This window comes from Ambystoma mexicanum, chromosome 3p (genome assembly GCF_040938575.1).
Source record: "Ambystoma mexicanum isolate Mex_15411 chromosome 3p, UKY_AmexF1_1, whole genome shotgun sequence".
Classification (NCBI taxonomy): Eukaryota; Metazoa; Chordata; class Amphibia; order Caudata; family Ambystomatidae; genus Ambystoma; species Ambystoma mexicanum.
Window position 1 is genome coordinate 300,826,160 of NC_090925.1, and position 16,723 is coordinate 300,842,882.

The following is a 16,723-nucleotide window of genomic DNA, read 5'->3' on the forward strand; positions in this document are numbered from 1 at the left end:
AGGACGGTGATTGGGCAAGCAGCTTGCGTGATGTCCGCGGACATCTGACGTGCTCTTTCATTGGATGCAGTGAAAGCGTGCAGTGCGTCTTGCTTCAGAGACGCCCGCCATCTTTGTTCCTCGCATAAGAGGCTTTGTATCCCGCCTGCACAGTAAGTCCCCCACCCCCGCTCATGCCCGTGTCTGTCTCCTGTTCCTGCCACCCCCCCACTCATGCTCCATGTCTTCCCTTTTCCTCCTGCCCCCCGCACACGCCATCGGCACACGGTGGCCAACGGAGGGCTGAGGAGCGGGATCTGCCGCCTGCACACAAACGCTGTGTGTCTTTCTCCCTCCTGTCCACCCCCCGCTCATGTCCGTGTGTCTTTCTCCCTCCCGCCCACCCCCGCTCATGTCCATGTGTCTTTCTCCCTCCCGCCCACCTCCCACTCATGTCCGTGTGTCTTTCTCCCACCCGCCCACCCCCGCTCATGTCCGTGTGTCTTTCTCCCTCCCGCCCACCCCCCGCTCATGTCCGTGTGTCTTTCTCCCTCCCGCCCACCCCCCCCGCTCATGCCCCGCTCGTGCCCCGCTCGTCTCTACCACCCGCTAACCGTCTGCTCATGCCCCGTGCGTCTCTCCCACCCCCGTGTGTCTCTCCCACCCCCCGCTCATGTCCGTGTGTCTCTCCCCTCCTGCCCACCCTCCGCTCATGTCCGTGTGTCTCTCCCCTCCCGCCCACCACCCGCTCATGTCCGTGTGTCTCTCCCCTCCCGCCCTCCCCCCGCTCATGTCCAGGTGTCTCTCCCCACCCGCCGCCCACCCCCCGCTCATGTCCGTGTGTCTCTCCCCACCCACCGCCCACCCCAAGCTCATGTCCTTGTGTCTCTCCCCACCCGCCGCACACCCCACGCTCATGTCCCGTGTGTCTCTCCCCACCCGCCGCCCACCCCCCGCTCATGTCCGTGTATCTCTCCACACCCACCGCCCACCCCAAGCTCATGTCCGTGTGTCTCTCCCCAACCGCCGCCCACCCCCCGCTCATGCCCCGTGTGTCTCTCTCTACCCGCCGCCCACCCCCGCTCATGCCCCGTGTGTCTCTCCCCACCTGCCGCCCACCCCCCGTTCACACCCCGTCTGTCTCTCCCCCTCCCGCCCACTCCCTGCTCATGCCCCATGTGTCTCTCCCCCTCACATCCACCCCCCGCTCATGCCCCGTGTGTCTCTCCCCCTCCCGCCCACCCCACGCTCATGCCCCGTGTGTCTCTCCCCCTCCCGCCCACCCCCCGCTCATGCCTGTGTGTCTCTCTCCCTCCCCTCCACCCCCGCTCATGCCCCGTGTGTCTCTCTCCCCTTCCCCCCACCCGCCACTCATGCCCCGTGTGTCTCTCTCCCCTTCCCCCCACCCCCTGCTCATGCCCCGTGTGTCTCTCTCTCCCCCCCTCCACCCCCGCTCATGCCCCGTTTGTCTCTCCCCCTCCCGGCCACCCCCGCTCATGCCCCGTGTGTCTCTCCCCCTCCCGCCCACCCCCGCTCATGCCCCATGTGTCTCTCTCCCTCCCCCCACCCCCGCTCATGCCCCGTGTGTCTTTCCCCCTCCCGCCCACCACCGCTCTTGCCCCGTGTCTCTTTCCCCCTCCCGCCCACCCCCGTTCTTGCCCCATGTCTCTTTCCCATTCCCGCCCACCCCGCTCTTGCCCCGTGTGTCTCTCTCCCTCCCCCCACCCGTGCACATGCCCGTGTGTCTCTCTCCCTCACACTCCACCCCCGCTCATGCCCCATGTGTCTCTCTACCTCCTCTCCACGCTCGCTCATGCCCTGTGTGTCTCTCTCCCCTTCCCCCCACCCCCGCTCTTGCCCTGTGTGTCTTTCCCCCTCCCCCACCCCTGCTCTTGCCCCGTGTGTCTCTCCCCCTCCTGCCAACCCCCACTCATGCCCCGTGTGTCTCTCTCCCTCCCCCCTCCCCCACCCCCGCTCATGCCCCGTGTGTCTCTCTCCCCTTCCCCCACCCCCCGCTCATGTCCCGTGTGTCTCTCCCCACCCGCTGTCCACCCCCCGCTCATGCCCCGTGTGTCTCTCCCCACCTGCCGCCCACCCCCGCTCATGCCCCGTGTGTCTCTCCCTCCTTCCCCCACCCCCCGCTCATGCCCCGTGTGTCTCTCTCCCTCCCCTCCACCCCCGCTCATGCCCCGTGTGTCTCTCTCCCCTTCCCCCCACCCCCCGCTCATGCCCCGTGTGTCTCTCTCCCCCTCCCCCACCCCCCGCTCATGCCCCGTGTGTCTCTCCCCCTCCCGGCCACCCCCGCTCATGCCCCGTGTGTCTCTCCCCCTCCCGCCCACCCCCCGCTCATGCCCCGTGTGTCTCTCTCCCTCCCCCCATCCCCGCTCATGCCCCGTGTGTCTCTCTCCCTCCCCCCCACCCCCGCTCATGCCCCGTGTGTCTCTCTCCCCTTCCCCCCACCCGCCACTCATGCCCCGTGTGTCTCTCTCCCCTTCCCCCACCCCCCGCTCATGCCCCGTGTGTCTCTCTCTCCCCCCCTCCACCCCCGCTCATGCCCCGTTTGTCTCTCCCCCTCCCGGCCACCCCCGCTCATGCCCTGTGTGTCTCTGCCCCTCCCGCCCACCCCCGCTCATGCCCCGTGTGTCTCTCTCCCTCCCCCCACCCCCGCTCATGTCCCGTGTGTCTCTCCCTACCCGTCGCCCACCCCCCACTCATGCCCCGTGTGTCTCTCCCCACCTGCCGCCCACCCCCCGCTCATGCCCCGTGTGTCTCTCCCCCTCCTGCCTACTCCCTGCTCATGCCCCGTGTGTCTCTCCCCCTCCCGCCCACCCCCCGCTCATGCCCCATGTGTCTCTCCCCCTCCCGCCCACCCCACGCTCCTGCCCCGTGTGTCTCTCCCCCTCCCGCCCACCCCCTGCTCATGCCACGTGTGTCTCTCTCTCTCCCTCCCCTCCACCCCCGCTCATGCCCCGTGTGTCTCTCTCCCCTTCCCCCCACCCCCCGCTCATGCCCCGTGTGTCTCTCTCCCATTCCCCCCACCCCCCGCTCAAGCCCCGTGTGTCTCTCTCTCCCCCGCTCATGCCCCGTTTGTCTCTCCCCCTCCCGGCCACCCCTGCTCATGCCCCGTGTGTCTTTCCACCTCCCGCCCACCCCCCGCTCATGCCCCATGTGTCTCTCTCCCTCCCCCCACCCCCGCTCATGCCCCGTGTGTCTCTCTCCCTCCACCCCACCCCCGCTCATGCCCCGTTTGTCTCTCTCCCTCCCCCTCCACCCCCGCTCATGCCCTGTGTGTCTTTCCCCCTCCCTTCACCCCCGCTCATGCCCCGTGTGTCTTTCCCCCTCCCGCCCACCGCCGCTCTTGCCCCGTGTCTCTTTCCCCCTCCCGCCCACCCCCGTTCTTGCCCCATGTCTCTTTCCCCCTCCCGCCCACCCCGCTCTTGCCCCGTGTGTCTCTCTTCCTCCCCCCACCCGTGCACATGCCCCGTGTGTCTCTCTCCCTCACACTCCACCCCCGCTCATGCCCCGTGTGTCTCTCTACCTCCTCTCCACGCTCGCTCATGCCCTGTGTGTCTCTCTCCCCTTCCCCCCACCCCCGCTCTTGCCCCGTGTGTCTTTCCCCCCTCCCCCCACCCCTGCTCTTGCCCCGTGTGTCTCTCCCCCTCCTGCCCACCCCCACTCATGCCCCGTGTGTCTCTCTCCCTCCCCCCTCCCCCACCCCCGCTCATGCCCCGTGTGTCTCTCTCCCCTTCCCCCATCCCCCGCTCATGTCCCGTGTGTCTCTCCCCACCCGCTGTCCACCCCCCGCTCATGCCCTGTGTGTCTCTCCCCACCTGCCGCCCACCCCTGCTCATGCCCCGTGTGTCTCCCCCCCCCCCCCCGGTCATGCCCCGTGTGTCTCTTTCCCTCCCCTCCACCCCTGCTTATGCCCCGTGTGTCTCTCTCCCCTTCCCCCCACCCCCCGCTCATGCCCCGTGTGTCTCTCTCCCCTTCCCCCCAACCCCGCTCATGCCCCGTGTGTCTCTCCCCCTCCCGGCCACCCCCGCTCATGCCCCGTGTGTCTCTCCCCCTCCCGCCCACCCCCCGCTCATGCCCCGTGTGTCTCTCTCCCTCCCCCCACCCCCGCTCATGCCCCGTGTGTCTCTCTCCCTCCCCCCACCCCCGCTCATGCCCCGTGTGTCTCTCTCCCTCCCCCTCCACCCCCGCTCATGCCCCGTGTGTCTTTCCCCCTCCCGCCCACCGCCGCTCTTGCCCCGTGTCTCTTTCCCCCTCCCACCAACCCCTGTTCTTGCCCCATGTCTCTTTCCCCCTCCCGCCCACCCCCGCTCTTGCCCCGTGTGTCTCTCTCCCTCCCCCCACCCCTGCTCATGCCCCGTGTGTCTCTCTCCCTCACACTCCACCCCCGCACATGCCCCGTGTGTCTCTCCCCCTCCCGCCCACCCCCGCTCATGCCCCATGTGTCTCTCTCCCTCCCCCACCCCCACCCCCGCTCATGCCCCGTGTGTCTCTCTCCCCTTCCCCCACTCCCCGCTCATGTCCCGTGTGTCTCTCCCCACCCGCCACCCACCCCCCCGCTCATGCCCCGTGTGTTTAGTTTAGTTTAGTTTAGTTTCTTTATTTATACCGCGCGCCGAACCTGGGGTAACTGGGCGCCGGAGACTTAGATGCAATTACAACATGGCAAGACTTAGATGCAGTTACAACATGTCAGGAATATACAATATACAATAATACAAGACTGTGAAATAACAGCAATAAGTGTGGGAGACCAGGTTATGGAAGACCAGGTTACAGGCTGGTCGACAGGGACATGCGGAGAGGAAGTACATTAGGCAGAGTTTCTGTTGGAAAGCCAAGTTTTAGTTTTGGCTCTAAAAGTCCAAAAGGAGGGTTCTGTTCTGAGGGTTAGCGGCATAGCGTTCCATAGTTTGGCAGCTAGGACCGGGAAGCTGGCGCCGCCGGCTTTTTTTAGGGCAAATTTGGGAACGGAGAGGCAGTGTGAGTATGGCGTTCTGGTTGGTCTAGTTGAGGTGTAGTTGTGGAACTTGTCTGCCAGGTATTTGGGTGCATCATTGGAGCGGCATTTATGGACAATGACGAGGGATCTGAGGGTGATTCTGTCTCGTACCGGAAGCCAGTGAGCATCTTGCCTGATGCTGGAGATGTGGGCGTGTCGTGGGATACTGAGGGCGGCTCTGAGGGCATTATTTTGAAGCACCTGTAGTTTGTTCAGATTGCGTTCTGACGTGCCGAGAAAGAGTGTATTGCAGTAGTCAATTTTTGAGAGCACTAGTGCTCTGGCTAGCGTAATGCAGCTGGAGGCAGAAAGGAAGGGTTTGCAGGCGTTGATAAGCTCATTTGTGTAAGCTGTGGATGAGGATGTGGCATTTACCTGTCTTTTGAGAGAGAGAGAGTGGAGTCTAGATAAACCCCAAGGGTTTTAATTTCTTCGGCAACTGTGATTTGGTTACCGTCTATGTTGATGGACGCGTAACGGGGGTCTAGTTTGTTTAGCCGTGGTTGGGAGCCGACAAGAAGGAGCTCAGTTTTCTCATTGTTGAGGCATAGCCCCTCCTCTGCCATCCAGGCTTGGATCTCCAAGTATAGATTGTTGATTCTGGTGGAGTCCTTGTCATAGCACCCTGATAGGGTGATGAGAACCTGGGTGTCGTCAGCATAGTTTGTGTATGTGACACCCAGGTTGTCTAGGCGGTCAAACAATAGCTTTGTGAAGATATTGTATAGGGTCGGCGAGACGCACGAGCCTTGAGGGACGCCGCATGTGATGGGGACAGGGAGTGCTGAGGTCCCCGGGGAGAAGACCCGGGTGGTTCGGTTGGTTAGGAAGGACTGGATCCAGGCAGTCACCTGATTAGAGAAGGCCGCCGACGTCATCAGATGTTCTGTGAGGATCTGATGGTCGACGAGGTCGAAGGCTGCTGATAGATCTAGTAACAAGAGAATGGCTAGATTACCCTTGTCCTTTGCCTCGTCCATCTGGATTTTTAGGTCCAGTAGGGCTGACTCTGTTCCGTGCCTTGGCCTGAAACCAGATTGTCTGAGACCCAGGAGGTTGTTGTCTTCCAGGTGCTTCTGTATTTGCAGGTCTGTCTGTCTAAGATCTGTCTAAGATCTTTAGGATGTAGGGAACGGTGGTGATTGGCCTGTAGTTGGTTGGGTTATTGGGGTATAGATTAGGTTTTTTTAGCAGTGGCCTGACCCAGGCCTCCTTGAGGGTGCTAGGCACTGAGCTTGATTTGAAGGATGCGTTGATAAGGGCTGTTATGAAGGGGGCCAGCATGTTGGCGCCTTCCTGGATGATGGGAGCTGGGCATGAGTCCCCTTGGCATCTAGAGGGTTTGAGGCCCTTAATGATGCTTTCTACTTCTTTAGTGGATACTGGTGAGAAGGAGAAGAGGGGGCAGGTAGGTGTTTTGGGAGTAGTGGACGGTAGATGGTTTGTTTTTTTGGTTAAGTTAATCTTTTTCTGTTCGATTTTGGATTGTAACATGGTGATTTTGTCTGCTAGTGCTTTTTGAATCCTCTCACACCAGTCTGCATCTTTCACGCAGGTTTCTGCCAGAGTGGGGGGGGATTCGAGTTCTCTGAGGATATTGAAAAGCTCTTTTGTTTTGGATTTGGCGCTCTCAATTCTGTAGTCATATGTCTCTTTTTTGGCCTTGAGGATGGCAGTTTTGTAGGTGGTGGCTGCTATTGAGAGTTGTGTTTTGTTGGAGGGGTTGGGCGTTTTTCTCCAGGTGGCTTCTGCGGCTCGTTTGGAGTTTCGGAGGATTTTTAGCTCTGGTGTGAACCATTTCTTCATGTGGGCTGCCGGTTTGGCTGGTGAGTTTGAGTGGGGCGATGGTGTCAACTGCTGATTCAAGTGTTTTGTTGTATAGGTCAGCAAGTTTCTCCGCATCTAGGTTGACATAGTTGTGGGGGTAAGGATGTTGTCTAAGAGTGGGCTGAGGTTTTGTAAGGAAATGTTGCGGTTATTTCTGCTGAGGGCTTGGGGGATGATGGGGGTAAGAGTGTTTGGTTGTGGTTTCCCTTGGATGGAGAAGGAGATGGCGTGGTGGTCAGACCATGCAGTTTTCTCGTTTTTTGTGATGGTCGTAGAGGTTGAGATCTGCTAGCCAGTCCAGGGCCCTGCCTTTGTTGTGGGTCGGGTCTGTGATTCTGAGCTTGAACCCTAGTTGGGAGATGGTGCTTTCCAGGGAGAGTGCATTGGCATCGTTTGGGTCACCGAGGCCGAGGTTGAGGTCGCCAAGGAGGATGATTTGCGATCCTGTTTTGGTGTTGGTGGTCAGGAGGTGAGATATCTCTTCCTCGAATGTGGTGATGGGGCCTGGGGGTCTATAGAGGAGGTGTAATAGTACGGTTTGAGTAGCTGAGAGTTGAAGCTTGTCTGAGAGAAGTTCTGCAGACCGGAAGCTAGGCCGTGGGGTTAATCTGAGGCCAAGGGATGTTTTGGCGATGAAGGCTACTCCTCCTCCTTTGCCTATGTCCCGGTCTTTCCTCAGTATTGAGTAGCCTTCTGGGATGGCGAGGGAAAGCACTGGGCCTGCTGCTTGGTGCAGCCAGGTTTCAGTGATAGCCAGGAAGTGCAGGTTGTTAGCAGAGATGAAGTCTGCGATATCTAGCACATGGGCGACCAGGGAGCGGGCATTGATGAGGGCGCCCTTGATCAGCGGCTGTTTGGATGTGATCAGGGGGGCTGTTTGGGTGATGTTCAAGATTTGGGCGGCGTTAGCTAGATTGTGCGCGGGAAGAGGGGAGTGTTTTTTGGTGAGTGTCGTAGGGGTTATGAACCGAGAGCCGAGTCTCAGGTTTCTGTCTTTCAATGCCCTGTGTCTCTCTCTTGTTGCCCCCCACTATCCCGCTGTGTCTCTCCCCACCTGCAGCCCACCCCCGCTCATGCCCCGTGTGTCTCTCCCCCATTCCCCCCACCCCCCGCTCATGCCCCGTGTGTCTCTCTCCCTCCCCTCCACCCCCGCTCATGCCCCGTGTGTCTCTCTCCCCTTCCCCCCACCCCCCGCTCATGCTCCGTGTGTCTCTCTCCCCTTCCCCCCACCCCCCGCTCATGCCCCGTGTGTCTCTTGCCCTCCCTCCCACCCCCGCTCATGCCCCGTGTGTCTCTCCCCCTCCCGCCCACCACCCGCTCATGCCCCGTGTGTCTCTCCCCCTCCCGCCCACCCCCCACTCATGCCCCGTGTGTCTCTCTCCCTCCCCCCCACCCCCGCTCATGCCCCGTGTGTCTCTCTCCCTCCCCCTCCACCCCCGCTCATGCCCCGTGTGTCTCTCTCCCTCCCCTCCACCCCCGCTCATGCCCCGTGTGTCTCTCTCCCCTTCCCCCCACCCCCGCTCTTGCCCCGTGTCTCTTTCCCCCTCCCGCCCACCCCCGTGTCTCTTTCCCCCTCCCGCCCACCCCCGCTCTTGCCCCGTGTCTCTTTCCCCCTCCCGCCCACCCCCGCTCTTGCCCCGTGTGTCTCTCTCCCTCCCCCCTCCCCGCTCATGCCCCGTGTGTCTCTCTCCCTCCACCACCGCTCTTGCCCCGTGTGTGTCTCTCCCTCCCCTCCACCCCTGCTCATGCCCCGTGTGTCTCCCTCCCCTTCCCCCCACCCCCGCTCTTGCCCCGTGTGTCTTTCCCCCTCCCCCCACCCCCGCTCTTGCCCTGTGTGTCTCTCCCCCTCCCGCCCACCCCCGCTCATGCCCCGTGTGTCTCTCCCCCTCCCGCCCACCCCCCGCTCATGTCCCGTGTGTCTCTCCCCCTCCCCCCGCTCATGTCCCGTGTCTGTCTCCTGTTGTCCCCCACCCCCCCGCTCATGCCCCGTGTCTGTTCTCCCCACCCCCCGCTCATGGCCCGTGTCTGTCTCCTGTTCCCCCCACCCACTCATGCCCCGTGTCTCTCTCTTGTTGCCCCCCACTCCCCCGCTCATGCCCCCTGTCTGTCTCCTGTTCTCCCCACCCCCCGCTCATGCCCCGTGTCTGTCTCCTATTCCTCCCACCCCCGTTCATGCCCCGTGTCTGTCTCCTGTTGCCCCCCACCCCCCCGCTCATGCCCTGTGTCTGTTCTCCCCAGCCCCCGCTCATGGACCGTATCTGTTGTTCCCCTCAGCCCCCCGCTCATGCCCTGTGTCTGTCTCCTGTTACCCCCACCCCTCGCTCATGCCCCGTGTCTCTCCTGTTCCCCCCATCCCCGGCTCATGCCCCGTTTCTCTCCTGTTGCCCCCCACCCCCCGCTCATGCCCCTTGTCTCTCCTGTTGCCCCCCACCCCCTGCTCATGCCCTGTGTCTGTCTCCTGTTGCCCCCACCCCACGCTCTTGGCAACTGTGATTTGGTTACCGTCTATGTTGATGGACGCGTAACGGGGTCTAGTTTGTTTAGCCGTGGTTGGGAGCCGACAAGAAGGAGCTCAGTTTTCACATCGTTGAGGCATAGCCCGTCCTCTGCCATCCAGGCTTGGATCTCCAAGTATAGATTGTTGATTCTGGTGGAGTCCTCGTCATAGCACCCTGATAGGGTGATGAGAACCTGGGTGTCGTCAGCATAGTTTGTGTATGTGACACCCAGGTTGTCTAGGCGGTCAAACAATAGCTTTGTGAAGATATTGTATAGGGTCGGCGAGACGCACGAGCCTTGAGGGACGCCGCATGTGATGGGGACAGGGAGTGCTGAGGTCCCCGGGGAGAAGACCCGGGTGGTTCGGTTGGTTAGGAAGGACTGGATCCAGGCAGTCACCTGATTAGAGAAGGCCGCCGACGTCATCAGATGTTCTGTGAGGATCTGATGGTCGACGAGGTCGAAGGCTGCTGATAGATCTAGTAACAAGAGAATGGCTAGATTACCCTTGTCCTTTGCCTCGTCCATCTGGATTTTTAGGTCCAGTAGGGCTGACTCTGTTCCGTGCCTTGGCCTGAAACCAGATTGTCTGAGACCCAGGAGGTTGTTGTCTTCCAGGTGCTTCTGTATTTGCAGGTAGGCCACTCTGTCTAAGATCTTTAGGATGTAGGGAACGGTGGTGATTGGCCTGTAGTTGGTTGGGTTATTGGGGTAAAGATTAGGTTTTTTTAGCAGTGGCCTGACCCAGGCCTCCTTGAGGGTGCTAGGCACTGAGCTTGATTTGAAGGATGCATTGATAAAGGCTGTTATGAAGAGGGCCAGCATGTTGGCGCCTTCCTGGATGATGGGAGCTGGGCATGAGTCCCCTTGGCATCTAGAGGGTTTGAAGCCCTTAATGATGCTTTCTACTTCTTTAGTGGATACTGATGAGAAGGAGAAGAGGGGGCAGGTAGGTGTTTTGGGAGTAGTGGACGGTAGATGGTTTGTTTTTTTGGTTAAGTTAATCTTTTTCTGTTCGATTTTGGATTGTAACATGGTGATTTTGTCTGCTAGTGCTTTTTGAATCCTCTCACACCAGTCTGCATCTTTCACGCAGGTTTCTGCCAGAGTGGGGGGGGATTCGGGTTCTCTGAGGATATTGAAAAGCTCTTTTGTTTTGGATTTGGCGCTCTCAATTCTGTAGTCATATGTCTCTTTTTTGGCCTTGAGGATGGCAGTTTTGTAGGTGGTGGCTGCTATTGAGAGTTGTGTTTTGTTGGAGGGGTTGGGCGTTTTTCTCCAGGTGGCTTCTGCGGCTCGTTTGGAGTTTCGGAGGATTTTTAGCTCTGGTGTGAACCATTTGTTCATGTGGGCTGCCGGTTTGGCTTTGGTGAATTTGAGTGGGGCGATGGTGTCAACTGCTGATTCAAGTGTTTTGTTGTATAGGTCAGCAAGTTTCTCCGCATCTTGGTTGACATAGTTTGTGGGGGTAAGGATGTTGTCTAAGACTGGGCTGAGGTTTTGTAAGGTAATGTTGCGGTTATTTCTGCTGAGGGCTTGGGGGATGATGGGGGCAGGAGTGTTTGGTTGTGGTTTCCCTTGGATGGAGAAGGAGATGGCGTGGTGGTCAGACCATGCAGTTTTCTCGTTTTTTGTGATGGTCGTAGAGGTTGAGATCTGGTAGCCAGTCCAGGGCCCAGCCTTTGTTGTGGGTTGGGTCTGTGATTCTGAGCTTGAACCCTAGTTGGGAGATGGTGCTTTCCAGGGAGAGTGCATTGGCATCGTTTGGGTCACCGAGGCCGAGGTTGAGGTCGCCAAGGAGGATGATTTGCGATCCTGTTTTGGTGTTGGTGGTCAGGAGGTGAGATATCGCTTCCTCGAATGTGGTGATGGGGCCTGGGGGTCTATAGAGGAGGTGTAATAGTACGGTTTGAGTAGCTGAGAGTTGAAGCTTGTCTGAGAGAAGTTCTGCAGACCGGAATCTAGGCGGTGGGGTTAATCTGAGGCCAAGGGATGTTTTGGCGATGAAGGCTACTCCTCCTCCTTTGCCTATGTCCCGGTCTTTCCTCAGTATTGAGTAGCCTTCTGGGATGGCGAGGGAAAGCACTGGGCCTGCTGCTTGGTGCAGCCAGGTTTCAGTGATAGCCAGGAAGTGCAGGTTGTTAGCAGAGATGAAGTCTGCGATATCTAGCACATGGGCGACCAGGGAGCGGGCATTGATGAGGGCGCCCTTGATCAGCGGCTGTTTGGATGTGATCAGGGGGGCTGTTTGGGTGATGTTCAAGATTTGGGCGGCGTTAGCTAGATTGTGCGCGGGTTATGAACCGAGAGCCGAGTCTCAGGTTTCTGTCTTTCAATGCCCCGTGTCTCTCTCTTGTTGCCCCCCACTATCCCGCTGTGTCTCTCCCCACCTGCAGCCCACCCCCGCTCATGCCCCGTGTGTCTCTCCCCCATTCCCCCCACCCCCCGCTCATGCCCCGTGTGTCTCTCTCCCTCCCCTCCACCCCCGCTCATGCCCCGTGTGTCTCTCTCCCCTTCCCCCCACCCCCCGCTCATGCCCCGTGTGTCACTCTCCCCTTCCCCCCACCCCCCGCTCATGCCCCGTGTGTCTCTCGCCCTCCCTCCCACCCCCGCTCATGCCCCGTGTGTCTCTCCCCCTCCCGCCCACCACCCGCTCATGCCCCGTGTGTCTCTCCCCCTCCCGCCCACCCCCCACTCATGCCCCGTGTGTCTCTCTCCCTCCCCCCCACCCCCGCTCATGCCCCGTGTGTCTCTCTCCCTCCCCTCCACCCCCGCTCATGCCCCGTGTGTCTCTCTCCCCTTCCCCCCACCCCCGCTCTTGCCCCGTGTCTCTTTCCCCCTCCCGCCCACCCCCGCTCTTGCCCTGTGTCTCTTTCCCCCTCCCGCCCACCCCCGCTCTTGCCCCGTGTCTCTTTCCCTTTCCCGCCCACCCCCGCTCATGCCCCGTGTGTCTCTCTCCCTCTCCCTCCACCACCGCTCTTGCCCCGTGTGTGTCTCTCCCTCCCCTCCACCCCCGCTCATGCCCCGTGTGTCTCCCTCCCCTTCCCCCCACCCCCGCTCTTGCCCCGTGTGTCTTTCCCCCTCCCCCCACCCCCGCTCTTGCCCTGTGTGTCTCTCCCTCTCCCGCCCACCCCCGCTCATGCCCCGTGTGTCTCTCCCCCTCCCGCCCACCCCCCGCTCATGTCCCGTGTGTCTCTCCCCCTCCCCCCGCTCATGCCCCGTGTCTGTCTTCTGTTCCTCCCACCCCCCGCTCATGCCCCTTGTCTCTCCTGTTGCCCCCCAACCCCTGCTCATGCCCTGTGTCTGTCTCCTGTTGCCCCCACCCCCCGCTCATGCTCCGTGTCTGTCTCCTGTTCCCCCCCATCCCCCGTTCACGCCCCGTGTCTGTCTCCTGTTGCTCCCCACCCCCCGCTCATGCCCCGTGTCTGTCTCTGTTGTTCCCCCCACCCCCCGCTCATGCCCCGTGTCTGTCTCCTGTACCCCCCACCCCCGCTCATGCCCCGTGTCTGTTGTTCTCCCCACCCCCTCGCTCATGCCCCGTGTCTGTCTCCAGATCCCCCCACACCTCGCTCATGCCCCGTGTCTCTCCTGTTGCCCCCCACCCCCCGCTCATGCCCCGTGTCTGTCTCCTGTTGCCCCCCACCCCCCGCTCATGCCCCGTGTCTGTCTCCTGTTGCCCCCACCTCCCGCTCATGCTCTGTGTCTGTCTCCTGTTCCCCCCACCCCCCACTCATGCCCCGTGTCTGTCTCCGGTTGCCCCCACCCCCCGCTCATGCCCCTTGTCTCTCTCCTGTCGAGTTTTGGCTGGTGGCAGTGGAAACTACTTGTTATATTCGACCCCGGGTATAACTCTATGGGATTCTTCCTATTGTTGGGGGCAAATACTTTTTTCCGTTAGTCTCTAACATACCGCCGGTTTATTTGTCTTAAATAAATCTACCGGTCGGTATTTTCTGCCAGAACTCGGTTTTTAAAATGGCGTCTGTGTTCACCTCTGTAACTCCGAACCAAAGGTTGAGCCCTTTGTTCCACTTTTGGCGGGCTTCTGCACAGAAGCCCTCCAGAGTGGTGCCATTCTGTCTGGGTACCACAGGCGGTGTGAGAGGGGGTTTAGGCACCCTGGACTGAGTTGCCTTGCCAATTCAAGTCACACTCTGGTGTGATTGGCCCAAGTGGTGAGCCACCCCTCTCACCACTTAGCGTGTTTTGATTGACAGCTAGGCTGAATGAATGGGGGTTTGCTGCATAAAAGCAGGGCTTTTGGGACTGGATCTTCAGAAGTTGCCACAGGACCTAGGAATCCGATGAGGGCAAAGCTGAGACGACCTGCAAGGACGACACCTCCGGTGGAGCCCTGCTGAACCGACTCACCACTTCCCAACGACAGAGGAGATCTCCCGGCTGGAGAGTCTTCTCCACCTGACTGGTGGGAACAACCAGTCCCTTTGCTTTTTCTTCGCTTCCAGGGCGTAGTGGTTGAATTGCCCGTGCTGAGCACCCCGGCAACCGAATAGCCACTAGCCCATACCGCGACCAAAAGGTGGTGCCTTGTGACGGATCACTCCGCGGCTGGTCTCTTCCCTGGTGGTGCAACGATCTTCAACTTTCCTTCGACAACGAGATCATCTCATCTCTTGGCAAAGCCCCGACTTGCATCCACCACCAGGAACAACTGCCCCCGCCGGAGCTTTCTCTCCACATACAAGGTACCGTGTCCACCTGGCTCCCCTTGTGACGGTTAGCGTGAGGTGTCTTAATCCTTACCTCTCCCTCGGGTCGCCGCCAGACCTTCTTAACTTTTTGTTCTAAACTGGTCCCACCTTTCTGTGACAATTTGCTACAAAGACTCGAAGTGCGTTTCCACTGTGATACTTGTTGGGACATATCGCCTTGCCTCTCTCCAAGTGGGCCCGGCCTCTGAACTTTGTAATCCACAGTAGACCCTGCCTTGCGGGCCTTGCATTTGCTTCGTAAAAGTGTTGGTACCGAGTTGGTTTCATACCCTGCCTTTTCTCTCCCGTTCTAACGAATATTAGAGTGCCATCTAGGTTAAAGCATTCACCTCTGTCTGCAAATAAGTGGTGCCGTTGAACCTAGACTTGTCGAAATATTGTTAGTGGTTTGATATACTTATAGTAATTGTAATTGAAGTTGTTTGCCGTATTAGTGCCAGAGTGTTTTCATAGATGTGTCCTTAAAATAAATAATTATATATCTTTACGCCCAAGCTCTGTTCCGTGTCTGCTTGTTCTACTGTGTAAATTGCCCTATCTTGTATACTCCACATACTGCCTAACTCTTCTTGAGGAAAGTCTGACTGCTCAGCCACAGCTACCAGGTGAACCTGTGTGGCACAGACTGCTACCAAGTGGGTTTACTGCCAAACACCTGTAACCCTAAATCTTTTGCAGTGGTCCCAGAGGGAACTGCACAGGTTTCCGCTTAACAATGCCCCGTGTCTCCCTCGTGTTCCCCCACCCCCACTCATGCCCTTTGTCTCCCTCGTGTTTCCCCACCCCCCACTCATGCCCTTTGTCTCTCTCCTTTCCCCCACCCCGCTCATGTCCCGTGTGTGCCCTGTACCCCCTGCTCATGCCCCGTGTCTCCCTCGTGTTCCTCCCCACCCCCCGCTCATGCCCCTTGTCTCCCTCATGTTCCTCCCCACCCGCTGCTCATGCCCGTGTCTCTCTCGTGTTCCCCCCAACCATGCTCATGCCCCGTGTTGCCTTCCTGTTCCCCCCACCCCCTGCTCATGCCCCGTTTGTACTCTGTTCCCTCTCACCCCCCGCTCATGCCCATGTGTCTCCCTGTTCCTCCCCAATCCCCGCTCATGCCCTGTTGTGTTCTTTATACACCCCGCCTTCCCTTTCCATGGTGGCCATCTTGGCAGGCGTCCCGGTGTAGGAAGGAAAATCTTTTTGTTTTTTTTACCACCCGGAGTTCCCACTTTGAGGACATAAGATGTTAGTGGTCTTCATCTATTGAAAAGGATGTTATGGTGACGTTGCACTAATAAAAACCTATGAAATTCAATGAAAAAACTTTGTTAAAGGATACGTCTACAAATAAAATAACATTTTTAGTTTCTGACTGTTACTGAAGAAAACCATGTGGCCTAGATATGTCAGCAAAAGAAAAAAGAGTGAGCCAGACATGTGATGTCATCAGTGATGTCATCAATGACATTTGTGATGTCATCTTTGATGTCCTGGGTGTTAGTCTTAGCAGTGCACGGTGGTGGCGCGAGTTATGGTTGCTTAGCTTACCATAACTGGCGAATTTCAAGGGTTTTTCGGTTTTACTTGGAACCATAACGTCCCTTTGACAAAGTTTTTTCACTGAATTTCTCAGGTTTTTAGTAGCGCAACTTAACCATAGCGTCCCTTTAACAAAGTTTTTTCACTGACATAAATATATATAAATAAACCAAATACAAAATACAAAAATACAAATAAAATGCATATCTACAAAGAGCAACATATCAGGATGCAGTTTCAGTTATGGCTACTTTTCTCAGACCAGAAAGGGGAGATGTGCAGATCATATCTACTGAAGATCAAGGAAGGTCAGCAGATGGAATACTTGAAGTTGAAAATCCTAACTCTCTATCACTGTCGCTCCAATCAACTTGTTTAGTTAGAATGATGATCAGATGGATGATGAACAAGAAAAAGAGTATCCTTCATCAGAGTCCGTGCTGGAAAACAGAGCAAAAATACAATACAGATGCTGAGGCTATAGTATGAATGGAAGTCCAGTAGTTCCACTTATATGTGTGTATACCCTTCCATATGTTTGGAATGAATGATTAGATTAGTCATTGAAGAAATAATTGGGAAAAAATGTGCCTGAAGACAGTTACAATTTATTTTGCATTAATGCATGAGCATGAAATAACAATTGTGAATTCAAATAGCAATCCTTACCAATGCATCAACAAGTGATTATAACTACAATTGGTAATCGTCGAACACTGCTTAAGCCTATTATGTGAACACTTCTTTGACCTTAATGCTTCAGCAGGAATTAGAGATTGTGATTTCAAATGGCAATCCTCACCAATACATCAACAAGAAATTATAACTCCAATCAGCAATCCTCTAATACTGCTTTAGCCTATTATGTGAACACCTCTTTGGCCTGCACGTGTTTCAACCATCCTGGGTCAAAATTCCCTCGCGTATTGCGTCTGCTTCCTAACAGCTTTGCCGGAGCTGCTACGAAGCAGATGCAATACGCGAGGGAGTTTTACTTTAGACTAAATGGAGTGAATAAAACATAGCATACTTTGCGACACGGCTCTCTGTGAAAACTCTGAAGAAAAGCAGTGGCATAAACAAGTTCACAGTGCACCGAGGACTTAAAATAAAAATAAAAAATTGTTTGCAATAAACAGGAATACTA